Genomic DNA, 9,864 nt, shown 5'->3' with positions numbered 1-9,864 from the left:
GACGTACATATAAACGCCATTAAATGCTAAATCCGCAGTCGGCAGGATTGGAACTTGCGCTGGAAGATCCCAACAGATGTCTAGGCTGTCGCCTTAACCACTCGGCCACGACTGCTTGATATTAACCTTAATATGAGAACTTTTAAATTGAAATATTTGGCGTTCATAAAAACGGCATTAAATGTTATAGCCGCAGTCGGCCGGATTCGAACCTGCGCAGGAAGATCCCAACAGATTTCTAGTCTGTCGCCTTAACCACTCGGCCACGACTGCTTGTTATTAGCCTAAATATGAGAACTTTTAAATTGAAAGATTTGGCGTTCATAAAAACGCCATTAAATTTTATATCCGCAGTCGCCAGGATTCGAACCTGCGCGGGAAGATCCCAACAGATTTCTGGTCTGTCGCCATAACCACTCGGCCACGACAGCTTGATAATTTCCTAAATATGAGAACTTTTAAATTGAAATATTTGGCGTTCATAAAAACGCCATTAAATGTTAAATCCGCAGTCGGCAGGATTCGAACCTGCACGGGAAGATCCCAACAGATTTCTGGTCTGTCGCCTTAACCACTCGGCCTCGACAGCTTGATATTTTCCTAAATATGAGAACTTTTAAATTGAAATATTTGGCGTTCATAAAAACGCCATTAAATGTTATATCCGCAGTCGGCAGGATTCGAACCTGCACGGGAAGATCCTAACAGATTTCTAGTCTGTCGCCTTAACCACTCGGCCACGTCTGCTTGATATTGACCTAAATATGAGAACTTTTAAATTGAAATATTTGGCGTTCATAAAAACGCCATTAAATGTTAAATCCGCAGTCGGCAGGATTCGAACTTGCGCGGGAAGATCCCAAAAGAGTTCTAGGCTGTCGCCTTAACCACTCGGCCACGACTGCTTGATATTAACCTTAATATGAGAACTTTTAAATTGAAATATTTGACGTTCATAAAAACGCCATTAAATGTTATATCCGCAGTCGGCAGGATTCGAACCTCCGCAAGAAGATCCCAACAGATTTCTAGTCTGTCTCCTTAACCACTCGGCCACGTCTACTTGATATTGACCTAAATATGAGAACTTTTAAATTGAAATATTTGGCGTTCATAAAAACGCCATTAAATGTTAAATCCGCAGTCGGCAGGATTGGAACTTGCGCTGGAAGATCCCAACAGATTTCCAGTCTGTCGCCTTAACCACTCGGCCACGTCTGCTTGATATTGACCTAAATATGAGAACTTTTAAATTAAAATATTTGGCGTTCATCAAAACGCCATTAAATGCTAAATCCGCATTCGGCAGGATTGGAACTTGCGCTGGAAGATCCCAACAGATTTCTAGGCTGTCGCCTTAACCACTCGGCCACGACTGCTTGATATTAACCTTAATATGAGAACTTTTAAATTGAAATATTTGGCGTTCATAAAAACGGCATTAAATGTTATAGCCGCAGTCGGCCGGATTCGAACCTGCGCAGGAAGATCCCAACAGATTTCTAGTCTGTCGCCTTAACCACTCGGCCACGACTGCTTGATTTTGACCTAAATATGAGAACTTTTAAATTGAAATAATTTGCGTTTATAAAAACGCCATTAAATGTTATATCCGCAGACGGCAGTATTCGAACCTGCGCGGGAAGATCCCAACAGTTTTCTAGTCTGTCGCCTTAACCACTCGGCCACGACTGCTTGATATTGACCTAAATATGAGAACTTTTAAATTGAAATATTTGGCGTTCATAAAAACGCCATTAAATGTTATATCCGCAGTCGGCAGGATTCGAACCTGCGCGGGAAGATCCCAACAGATTTCTAGTCTGTCGCCTTAACCATTCGGCCACGACTGCTAGATACTGACCTAAATATGAGAACTTTTAAATTCAAATATTTGGCGTTCATAAAAACGCCATTAAATGTTATATCCGCAGTCGGCTGGATTCGAACCTGCGCGGGAAGATCCCAACAGATTTCTAGTCTGTCGCCTTAACCACTCAGCCACGACTGCTTGATATTGACCTAAATATGAGAACTTTTAAATTGAAATATTTTGCGTTTATAAAAACGCCATTAAATGTTATATCCGCAGACGGCAGGATTCGAACCTGCGCGGGAAGATCCCAACAGTTTTCTAGTCTGTCGCCTTAACCACTCGGCCACGACTGCTTGATATTGACCTAAATATGAGAACTTTTAAATTGAAATATTTTGCGTTCATAAAAACGCCATTAAATGTTATATCCGCAGTCGGCAGGATTCGAACCTGCGCGGGAAGATCCCAACAGATTTCTTGTCTGTCGCCTTAACCATTCGGCCACGACTGCTTGATACTGACCTAAATATGAGAACTTTTAAATTGAAATATTTGGCGTTCATAAAAACGCCATTAAATGTTATATCCGCAGTCGGCAGGATTCGAACCTGCGCGGGAAGATCCCAACAGATTTCTAGTCTGTCGCTTTAACCACTCGGCCACGACTGCTTGATATTGACCTAAATATGAGAACTTTTAAATTGAAATATTTTGAGTTTATAAAAACGCCATTAAATGTTATATCCGCAGACGGCAGGATTCGAACCTGCGCGGGAAGATCCCAACAGATTTCTAGTCTGTCGCCTTAACCACTCGGCCACGACTGCTTGATATTGACCTAAATATGAGAACTTTTAAATTGAAATATTTGACGTTCATAAAAACGCCATTAAATGCTAAATCCGCAGTCGGCACGATTGGAACTTGCGCTGGAAGATCCCAACAGATTTCTAGGCTGTCGCCTTAACCACTCGGCCACGACTGCTTGATATTAACCTTAATATGAGAACTTTTAAATTGAAATATTTGGCGTTCATAAAAACGGCATTAAATGTTATAGCCGCAGTCGGCCGGATTCGAACCTGCGCAGGAAGATCCCAACAGATTTCTAGTCTGTCGCCTTAACCACTCGGCCACTACTGCTTAATATTGACCTAAATATGAGAACTTTTAAATGGAAATATTTGGCTATCATAAAAACGCCATTTAATGTTATATCCGCAGTCGGCAGGATTCGAATCTGCGCGGGAAGATCCCAACAGATTTCTAGTCTGTCGCCTTAACCACTCGGCAACGACAGCTTGATATTGTCCTAAATATGAGAACTTTTAAATTTAAATATTTGGCGTTCATAAAAACGCCATTAAATGTTATATCCGCAGTCGGCAGGATTCGAACCTGCGCGGGAAGATCCCAACAGATTTCTAGTCTGTCGCCTTAACCACTCAGCCACGACTGCTTGATATTGACCTAAATATGAGAACTTTTAAATTGAAATATTTTGCGTTTATAAAAACGCCATTAAATGTTATATCCGCAGACGGCAGGATTCGAACCTGCGCGGGAAGATCCCAACAGTTTTCTAGTCTGTCGCCTTAACCACTCGGCCACGACTGCTTGATATTGACCTAAATATGAGAACTTTTAAATTGAAATATTTTGCGTTCATAAAAACGCCATTAAATGTTATATCCGCAGTCGGCAGGATTCGAACCTGCGCGGGAAGATCCCAACAGATTTCTTGTCTGTCGCCTTAACCATTCGGCCACGACTGCTTGATACTGACCTAAATATGAGAACTTTTAAATTGAAATATTTGGCGTTCATAAAAACGCCATTAAATGTTATATCCGCAGTCGGCAGGATTCGAACCTGCGCGGGAAGATCCCAACAGATTTCTAGTCTGTCGCTTTAACCACTCGGCCACGACTGCTTGATATTGACCTAAATATGAGAACTTTTAAATTGAAATATTTTGAGTTTATAAAAACGCCATTAAATGTTATATCCGCAGACGGCAGGATTCGAACCTGCGCGGGAAGATCCCAACAGATTTCTAGTCTGTCGCCTTAACCACTCGGCCACGACTGCTTGATATTGACCTAAATATGAGAACTTTTAAATTGAAATATTTGACGTTCATAAAAACGCCATTAAATGCTAAATCCGCAGTCGGCACGATTGGAACTTGCGCTGGAAGATCCCAACAGATTTCTAGGCTGTCGCCTTAACCACTCGGCCACGACTGCTTGATATTAACCTTAATATGAGAACTTTTAAATTGAAATATTTGGCGTTCATAAAAACGGCATTAAATGTTATAGCCGCAGTCGGCCGGATTCGAACCTGCGCAGGAAGATCCCAACAGATTTCTAGTCTGTCGCCTTAACCACTCGGCCACTACTGCTTAATATTGACCTAAATATGAGAACTTTTAAATGGAAATATTTGGCTATCATAAAAACGCCATTTAATGTTATATCCGCAGTCGGCAGGATTCGAATCTGCGCGGGAAGATCCCAACAGATTTCTAGTCTGTCGCCTTAACCACTCGGCAACGACAGCTTGATATTGTCCTAAATATGAGAACTTTTAAATTTAAATATTTGGCGTTCATAAAAACGCCATTAAATGTTATATCCGCAGACGGCAAGATTCGAACCTGCGCGGGAAGATCCCAACAGATTTCTAGTCTGTCGCCTTAACCACTCGGCCACGACTGCTTGATATTGACCTAAATATGAGAACTTTTAAATTGAAATATTTGGCGTTCATAAAAACGCCATTAAATGCTAAATCCGCAGTCGGCACGATTGGAACTTGCGCTGGAAGATCCCAACAGATTTCTAGGCTGTCGCCTTAACCACTCGGCCACGACTGCTTGATATTAACCTTAATATGAGAACTTTTAAATGGAAATATTTGGCGTTCATAAAAACGCCATTTAATGTTATATCCGCAGTCGGCAGGATTCGAATCTGCGCGGGAAGATCCCAACAGATTTCTAGTCTGTCGCCTTAACCACTCGGCAACGACCGCTTGATATTGTCCTAAATATGAGAACTTTTAAATTTAAATATTTGGCGTTCATAAAAACGCCATTAAATGTTATATCCGCAGTTGGCAGGATTCGAACCCGTGCGGGAAGATTCCAACAGATTTCTAGTCTGTCGCCTTAACCACTCGGCCACGTCTGCTTGATAATGACCTAAATATGAGAACTTTTAAATTGAAATATTTGGCTTTCATAAAAACGCCATTAAATGTTAAATCCGCAGTCGGCAGGATTCGAACTTGCGCGGGAAGATCCCAACAGATTTCTAGGCTGTCGCCTTAACCACTCGGCCACGACTGCTTGATATTTACCTTAATATGAGAACTTTTAAATAGAAATATTTGGCGTTTATAAAAACGCCATTAAATGTTATATCCGCAGACGGCAGGATTCGAACCTGCGCGGGAAGATCCCAACAGATTTCTAGTCTGTCGCCTTAACCACTCGGCCACGACTGCTTGATATTGACCTAAATATGAGAACTTTTAAATTGAAATATTTGACGTTCATAAAAACGCCATTAAATGCTAAATCCGCAGTCGGCACGATTGGAACTTGCGCTGGAAGATCCCAACAGATTTCTAGGCTGTCGCCTTAACCACTCGGCCACGACTGCTTGATATTAACCTTAATATGAGAACTTTTAAATTGAAATATTTGGCGTTCATAAAAACGGCATTAAATGTTATAGCCGCAGTCGGCCGGATTCGAACCTGCGCAGGAAGATCCCAACAGATTTCTAGTCTGTCGCCTTAACCACTCGGCCACTACTGCTTAATATTGACCTAAATATGAGAACTTTTAAATGGAAATATTTGGCTATCATAAAAACGCCATTTAATGTTATATCCGCAGTCGGCAGGATTCGAATCTGCGCGGGAAGATCCCAACAGATTTCTAGTCTGTCGCCTTAACCACTCGGCAACGACAGCTTGATATTGTCCTAAATATGAGAACTTTTAAATTTAAATATTTGGCGTTCATAAAAACGCCATTAAATGTTATATCCGCAGACGGCAAGATTCGAACCTGCGCGGGAAGATCCCAACAGATTTCTAGTCTGTCGCCTTAACCACTCGGCCACGACTGCTTGATATTGACCTAAATATGAGAACTTTTAAATTGAAATATTTGGCGTTCATAAAAACGCCATTAAATGCTAAATCCGCAGTCGGCACGATTGGAACTTGCGCTGGAAGATCCCAACAGATTTCTAGGCTGTCGCCTTAACCACTCGGCCACGACTGCTTGATATTAACCTTAATATGAGAACTTTTAAATGGAAATATTTGGCGTTCATAAAAACGCCATTTAATGTTATATCCGCAGTCGGCAGGATTCGAATCTGCGCGGGAAGATCCCAACAGATTTCTAGTCTGTCGCCTTAACCACTCGGCAACGACCGCTTGATATTGTCCTAAATATGAGAACTTTTAAATTTAAATATTTGGCGTTCATAAAAACGCCATTAAATGTTATATCCGCAGTTGGCAGGATTCGAACCCGTGCGGGAAGATTCCAACAGATTTCTAGTCTGTCGCCTTAACCACTCGGCCACGTCTGCTTGATAATGACCTAAATATGAGAACTTTTAAATTGAAATATTTGGCTTTCATAAAAACGCCATTAAATGTTAAATCCGCAGTCGGCAGGATTCGAACTTGCGCGGGAAGATCCCAACAGATTTCTAGGCTGTCGCCTTAACCACTCGGCCACGACTGCTTGATATTTACCTTAATATGAGAACTTTTAAATAGAAATATTTGGCGTTCATAAAAACGCCATTAAATCTTATATCCGCAGTCGGCAGGATTCGAACCCGCGCGGGAAGATCCCAACAGATTTCTAGTCTGTCACCTTAACCACTCGGCCACGACATCTTGATATTGTCCTAAATATGAGAACTTTTAAATTGAAATATTTGGCGTTCATAAAAACGCCATTAAATCTTATATCCGCAGTCGGCAGGATTCGAACCTGCGCTTGAAGATCCCAACAGATTTCTAGTCTGTCGCCTTAACCACTCGGCCACTACTGCTTAATATTGACCTAAATATGAGAACTTTTAAATTGAAATATTTGGCGTTCATAAAAACGCCATTAAATGTTATATCCGCAGTCGGCAGGATTCGAACCTGCGCGGGAAGATCCCAACAGATTTCTTGTCTGTCGCCTTAACCATTCGGCCACGACTGCTTGATACTGACCTAAATATGAGAACTTTTAAATTGAAATATTTGGCGTTCATAAAAACGCCATTAAATGTTATATCCGCAGTCGGCAGGATTCGAACCTGCGCGGGAAGATCCCAACAGATTTATAGTCTGTCGCCTTAACCACTCGGCCACGACTGCTTGATATTGACCAAAATATGAGAACTTTTAAATTGAAATATTTTGAGTTTATAAAAACGCCATTAAATGTTATATCCGCAGTCGGCAGGATTCGAACCTGCGCGGGAAGATCCCAACAGATTTCTAGTCTGTCGCCTTAACCACTCGGCCACGACTGCTTGATATTGACCTAAATATGAGAACTTTTAAATTGAAATATTTTGCGTTCATAAAAACGCCACTAAATGTTATATCCGCAGTCGGCAGGATTCGAACCTGCGCGGGAAGATCCCAACAGATTTCTTGTCTGTCGCCTTAACCATTCGGCCACGACTGCTTGATACTGACCTAAATATGAGAACTTTTAAATTGAAATATTTGGCGTTCATAAAAACGCCATTAAATGTTATATCCGCAGTCGGCAGGATTCGAACCTGCGCGGGAAGATCCCAACAGATTTCTAGTCTGTCGCCTTAACCACTCGGCCACGACTGCTTGATATTGACCTAAATATGAGAACTTTTAAATTGAAATATTTTGAGTTTATAAAAACGCCATTAAATATTATATCCGCAGACGGCAGGATTCGAACCTGCGCGGGAAGATCCCAACAGTTTTCTAGTCTGTCGCCTTAACCACTCGGCCACGACTGCTTGATATTGACCTAAATATGAGAACTTTTAAATTGAAATATTTTGCGTTCATAAAAACACCATTAAATGTTATATTTGCAGTCGGCAGGATTCGAACCTGCGCGGGAAGATCCCAACAGTTTTCTAGTCTGTCGCCTTAACCACTCGGCCACTACTGCTTGATATTGACCTAAATATGAGAACTTTTAAATTTAAATATTTGGCGTTCATAAAAACGCCATTAAATGTTATATCCGCAGTCGGCAGGATTCGAACCTGCGCGGGAAGATCCCAACAGATTTCCGGTCTGTCGCCTTAACCACTCGGCCACGACTGCTTGATATTGACCTAAATATGAGAACTTTTAAATTGAAATATTTGGCGTTCATAAAAACGCCATTAAATGTTATATCCGCAGTCGGCAGGATTCGAACCTGCGCGGGAAGATCCCAACAGATTTCTTGTCTGTCGCCTTAACCATTCGGCCACGACTGCTTGATACTGACCTAAATATGAGAACTTTTAAATTGAAATATTTGGCGTTCATAAAAACGCCATTAAATGTTATATCCGCAGACGGCAGGATTCGAACCTGCGCGGGAAAGTCCGAACAGATTTCTTGTCTGTCGCCTTAACCATTCGGCCACGACTGCTTGATATTGACCTTAATATGAGAACTTTTAAATTGAAATTATTGGCGTTCATAAAAACGCCATTAAATGTTATATCCGCAGTCGGCAGGATTCGAACCTGCGCGGGAAGATCCCAACAGATTTCTAGTCTGTCGCCTTAACCACTCGGCCACGACTGCTTGATAGTGACCTAAATATGAGAACTTTTAAATTGAAATATTTGGCGTTCATAAAAACGCCATTAAATGTTATATCCGCAGTCGGCAGGATTCGAACCTGCGCGGGAAGATCCCAACAGATTTCTTGTCTGTCGCCTTAACCACTCGGCCACGACTGCTTGAAATTGACCTAAATATGAGAACTTTTAAATTGAAATATTTTGCGTTCATAAAAACGCCATTAAATGTTATATCCGCAGACGGCAGGATTCGAACCTGCGCGGGAGGATCCCAATAGTTTTCTAGTCTGTCGCCTTAACCACTCGGCCACGACAGCTTGATATTGACCTAAATATGAGAACTTTTAAATTGAAATATTTTGCGTTCATAAAAACGCCATTAAATGTTACATCCGCAGTCGGCAGGATTCGAACCTGCGCGGGAAGATCCCAACAGTTTTCTAGTCTGTCGCCTTAACCACTCGGCCACGACTGCTTGATATTGACCTAAATATGAGAACTTTTAAATTGAAATATTTTGCGTTCATAAAAACGCCATTAAATGTTATATCCGCAGTCGGCAGGATTCGAACCTGCGCGGGAAGATCCCAACAGTTTTCTAGTCTGTCGCCTTAACCACTCGGCCACGACTGCTTGATATTGACCTAAATATGAGAACTTTTAAATTGAAATATTTGGCGTTCATAAAAACGCCAATAAATGTTATATCCGCAGTCGGCAGGATTCGAACCTGCGCGGGAAAGTCCCAACAGATTTCTTGTCTGTCGCCTTAACCATTCGGCCACGACTGCTTGATATTGACCTTAATATGAGAACTTTTAAATTGAAATAATTGGCGTTCATAAAAACGCCATTAAATGTTATATCCGCAGTCGGCAGGATTCGAACCTGCGCGGGAAGATCCCAACAGATTTCTAGTCTGTCGCCTTAACCACTCGGCCACGACTGCTTGATAGTGACCTAAATATGAGAACTTTTAAATTGAAATATTTGGCGTTCATAAAAACGCCATTAAATGTTATATCCGCAGTCGGCAGGATTCGAACCTGCGCGGGAAGATCCCAACAGATTTCTAGTCTGTCGCCTTAACCACTCGGCCACGACTGCTTGAAATTGACCTAAATATGAGAACTTTTAAATTGAAATATTTTGCGTTCATAAAAACGCCATTAAATGTTATATCCGCAGACGGCAGGATTCGAACCTGCGCGGGAGGAT

At 41.6% G+C, this 9,864-nt stretch overlaps 38 non-coding genes across 38 annotated transcripts; all 38 read right to left on the bottom strand.

The window, feature by feature from the left end:
- Positions 1-191: 191 nt before the first annotated feature.
- Positions 192-273, bottom strand: TRNAS-AGA (transfer RNA serine (anticodon AGA)). The gene has a single exon. It is a non-coding gene; the product is annotated as a tRNA-Ser (tRNA).
- An 866-nt stretch (positions 274-1,139) lies between these two features.
- Positions 1,140-1,221, bottom strand: TRNAS-GGA (transfer RNA serine (anticodon GGA)). Its single transcript has one exon. It is a non-coding gene; the product is annotated as a tRNA-Ser (tRNA).
- A 234-nt stretch (positions 1,222-1,455) lies between these two features.
- TRNAS-AGA (transfer RNA serine (anticodon AGA)) lies at positions 1,456-1,537 on the bottom strand. The gene has a single exon. It is a non-coding gene; the product is annotated as a tRNA-Ser (tRNA).
- A 234-nt stretch (positions 1,538-1,771) lies between these two features.
- On the bottom strand, positions 1,772-1,853 carry TRNAS-AGA (transfer RNA serine (anticodon AGA)). The gene has a single exon. It is a non-coding gene; the product is annotated as a tRNA-Ser (tRNA).
- A 76-nt stretch (positions 1,854-1,929) lies between these two features.
- TRNAS-AGA (transfer RNA serine (anticodon AGA)) lies at positions 1,930-2,011 on the bottom strand. The gene has a single exon. It is a non-coding gene; the product is annotated as a tRNA-Ser (tRNA).
- A 76-nt stretch (positions 2,012-2,087) lies between these two features.
- Positions 2,088-2,169, bottom strand: TRNAS-AGA (transfer RNA serine (anticodon AGA)). The gene has a single exon. It is a non-coding gene; the product is annotated as a tRNA-Ser (tRNA).
- Positions 2,170-2,245: 76 nt separating this feature from the next.
- TRNAS-AGA (transfer RNA serine (anticodon AGA)) lies at positions 2,246-2,327 on the bottom strand. The gene has a single exon. It is a non-coding gene; the product is annotated as a tRNA-Ser (tRNA).
- Positions 2,328-2,403: 76 nt separating this feature from the next.
- On the bottom strand, positions 2,404-2,485 carry TRNAS-AGA (transfer RNA serine (anticodon AGA)). Its single transcript has one exon. It is a non-coding gene; the product is annotated as a tRNA-Ser (tRNA).
- A 76-nt stretch (positions 2,486-2,561) lies between these two features.
- TRNAS-AGA (transfer RNA serine (anticodon AGA)) lies at positions 2,562-2,643 on the bottom strand. The gene has a single exon. It is a non-coding gene; the product is annotated as a tRNA-Ser (tRNA).
- A 234-nt stretch (positions 2,644-2,877) lies between these two features.
- On the bottom strand, positions 2,878-2,959 carry TRNAS-AGA (transfer RNA serine (anticodon AGA)). The gene has a single exon. It is a non-coding gene; the product is annotated as a tRNA-Ser (tRNA).
- A 234-nt stretch (positions 2,960-3,193) lies between these two features.
- Positions 3,194-3,275, bottom strand: TRNAS-AGA (transfer RNA serine (anticodon AGA)). Its single transcript has one exon. It is a non-coding gene; the product is annotated as a tRNA-Ser (tRNA).
- Positions 3,276-3,351: 76 nt separating this feature from the next.
- Positions 3,352-3,433, bottom strand: TRNAS-AGA (transfer RNA serine (anticodon AGA)). The gene has a single exon. It is a non-coding gene; the product is annotated as a tRNA-Ser (tRNA).
- Positions 3,434-3,509: 76 nt separating this feature from the next.
- On the bottom strand, positions 3,510-3,591 carry TRNAS-AGA (transfer RNA serine (anticodon AGA)). Its single transcript has one exon. It is a non-coding gene; the product is annotated as a tRNA-Ser (tRNA).
- A 76-nt stretch (positions 3,592-3,667) lies between these two features.
- On the bottom strand, positions 3,668-3,749 carry TRNAS-AGA (transfer RNA serine (anticodon AGA)). Its single transcript has one exon. It is a non-coding gene; the product is annotated as a tRNA-Ser (tRNA).
- A 76-nt stretch (positions 3,750-3,825) lies between these two features.
- On the bottom strand, positions 3,826-3,907 carry TRNAS-AGA (transfer RNA serine (anticodon AGA)). Its single transcript has one exon. It is a non-coding gene; the product is annotated as a tRNA-Ser (tRNA).
- A 234-nt stretch (positions 3,908-4,141) lies between these two features.
- TRNAS-AGA (transfer RNA serine (anticodon AGA)) lies at positions 4,142-4,223 on the bottom strand. Its single transcript has one exon. It is a non-coding gene; the product is annotated as a tRNA-Ser (tRNA).
- Positions 4,224-4,457: 234 nt separating this feature from the next.
- On the bottom strand, positions 4,458-4,539 carry TRNAS-AGA (transfer RNA serine (anticodon AGA)). The gene has a single exon. It is a non-coding gene; the product is annotated as a tRNA-Ser (tRNA).
- Positions 4,540-5,089: 550 nt separating this feature from the next.
- Positions 5,090-5,171, bottom strand: TRNAS-AGA (transfer RNA serine (anticodon AGA)). Its single transcript has one exon. It is a non-coding gene; the product is annotated as a tRNA-Ser (tRNA).
- Positions 5,172-5,247: 76 nt separating this feature from the next.
- Positions 5,248-5,329, bottom strand: TRNAS-AGA (transfer RNA serine (anticodon AGA)). Its single transcript has one exon. It is a non-coding gene; the product is annotated as a tRNA-Ser (tRNA).
- A 234-nt stretch (positions 5,330-5,563) lies between these two features.
- Positions 5,564-5,645, bottom strand: TRNAS-AGA (transfer RNA serine (anticodon AGA)). Its single transcript has one exon. It is a non-coding gene; the product is annotated as a tRNA-Ser (tRNA).
- A 234-nt stretch (positions 5,646-5,879) lies between these two features.
- On the bottom strand, positions 5,880-5,961 carry TRNAS-AGA (transfer RNA serine (anticodon AGA)). The gene has a single exon. It is a non-coding gene; the product is annotated as a tRNA-Ser (tRNA).
- Positions 5,962-6,511: 550 nt separating this feature from the next.
- Positions 6,512-6,593, bottom strand: TRNAS-AGA (transfer RNA serine (anticodon AGA)). Its single transcript has one exon. It is a non-coding gene; the product is annotated as a tRNA-Ser (tRNA).
- A 392-nt stretch (positions 6,594-6,985) lies between these two features.
- Positions 6,986-7,067, bottom strand: TRNAS-AGA (transfer RNA serine (anticodon AGA)). Its single transcript has one exon. It is a non-coding gene; the product is annotated as a tRNA-Ser (tRNA).
- A 76-nt stretch (positions 7,068-7,143) lies between these two features.
- TRNAY-AUA (transfer RNA tyrosine (anticodon AUA)) lies at positions 7,144-7,225 on the bottom strand. Its single transcript has one exon. It is a non-coding gene; the product is annotated as a tRNA-Tyr (tRNA).
- Positions 7,226-7,301: 76 nt separating this feature from the next.
- Positions 7,302-7,383, bottom strand: TRNAS-AGA (transfer RNA serine (anticodon AGA)). Its single transcript has one exon. It is a non-coding gene; the product is annotated as a tRNA-Ser (tRNA).
- A 76-nt stretch (positions 7,384-7,459) lies between these two features.
- TRNAS-AGA (transfer RNA serine (anticodon AGA)) lies at positions 7,460-7,541 on the bottom strand. The gene has a single exon. It is a non-coding gene; the product is annotated as a tRNA-Ser (tRNA).
- A 76-nt stretch (positions 7,542-7,617) lies between these two features.
- On the bottom strand, positions 7,618-7,699 carry TRNAS-AGA (transfer RNA serine (anticodon AGA)). The gene has a single exon. It is a non-coding gene; the product is annotated as a tRNA-Ser (tRNA).
- Positions 7,700-7,775: 76 nt separating this feature from the next.
- Positions 7,776-7,857, bottom strand: TRNAS-AGA (transfer RNA serine (anticodon AGA)). Its single transcript has one exon. It is a non-coding gene; the product is annotated as a tRNA-Ser (tRNA).
- A 76-nt stretch (positions 7,858-7,933) lies between these two features.
- TRNAS-AGA (transfer RNA serine (anticodon AGA)) lies at positions 7,934-8,015 on the bottom strand. Its single transcript has one exon. It is a non-coding gene; the product is annotated as a tRNA-Ser (tRNA).
- A 76-nt stretch (positions 8,016-8,091) lies between these two features.
- On the bottom strand, positions 8,092-8,173 carry TRNAS-GGA (transfer RNA serine (anticodon GGA)). Its single transcript has one exon. It is a non-coding gene; the product is annotated as a tRNA-Ser (tRNA).
- A 76-nt stretch (positions 8,174-8,249) lies between these two features.
- Positions 8,250-8,331, bottom strand: TRNAS-AGA (transfer RNA serine (anticodon AGA)). Its single transcript has one exon. It is a non-coding gene; the product is annotated as a tRNA-Ser (tRNA).
- Positions 8,332-8,565: 234 nt separating this feature from the next.
- On the bottom strand, positions 8,566-8,647 carry TRNAS-AGA (transfer RNA serine (anticodon AGA)). The gene has a single exon. It is a non-coding gene; the product is annotated as a tRNA-Ser (tRNA).
- A 76-nt stretch (positions 8,648-8,723) lies between these two features.
- On the bottom strand, positions 8,724-8,805 carry TRNAS-AGA (transfer RNA serine (anticodon AGA)). Its single transcript has one exon. It is a non-coding gene; the product is annotated as a tRNA-Ser (tRNA).
- A 234-nt stretch (positions 8,806-9,039) lies between these two features.
- On the bottom strand, positions 9,040-9,121 carry TRNAS-AGA (transfer RNA serine (anticodon AGA)). The gene has a single exon. It is a non-coding gene; the product is annotated as a tRNA-Ser (tRNA).
- Positions 9,122-9,197: 76 nt separating this feature from the next.
- Positions 9,198-9,279, bottom strand: TRNAS-AGA (transfer RNA serine (anticodon AGA)). Its single transcript has one exon. It is a non-coding gene; the product is annotated as a tRNA-Ser (tRNA).
- Positions 9,280-9,355: 76 nt separating this feature from the next.
- Positions 9,356-9,437, bottom strand: TRNAS-AGA (transfer RNA serine (anticodon AGA)). The gene has a single exon. It is a non-coding gene; the product is annotated as a tRNA-Ser (tRNA).
- Positions 9,438-9,513: 76 nt separating this feature from the next.
- On the bottom strand, positions 9,514-9,595 carry TRNAS-AGA (transfer RNA serine (anticodon AGA)). The gene has a single exon. It is a non-coding gene; the product is annotated as a tRNA-Ser (tRNA).
- A 76-nt stretch (positions 9,596-9,671) lies between these two features.
- TRNAS-AGA (transfer RNA serine (anticodon AGA)) lies at positions 9,672-9,753 on the bottom strand. The gene has a single exon. It is a non-coding gene; the product is annotated as a tRNA-Ser (tRNA).
- Positions 9,754-9,864: the final 111 nt, after the last annotated feature.

Source organism: Leiobunum rupestre, chromosome 1, assembly GCF_980474605.1.
Source record: "Leiobunum rupestre chromosome 1, qqLeiRupe1.1.hap1, whole genome shotgun sequence".
Taxonomy (NCBI): domain Eukaryota; kingdom Metazoa; phylum Arthropoda; class Arachnida; order Opiliones; family Sclerosomatidae; genus Leiobunum; species Leiobunum rupestre.
The sequence above is the reverse complement of the archived record's forward strand: the minus strand, read 5'-3'. Positions and strand labels throughout refer to the sequence as shown.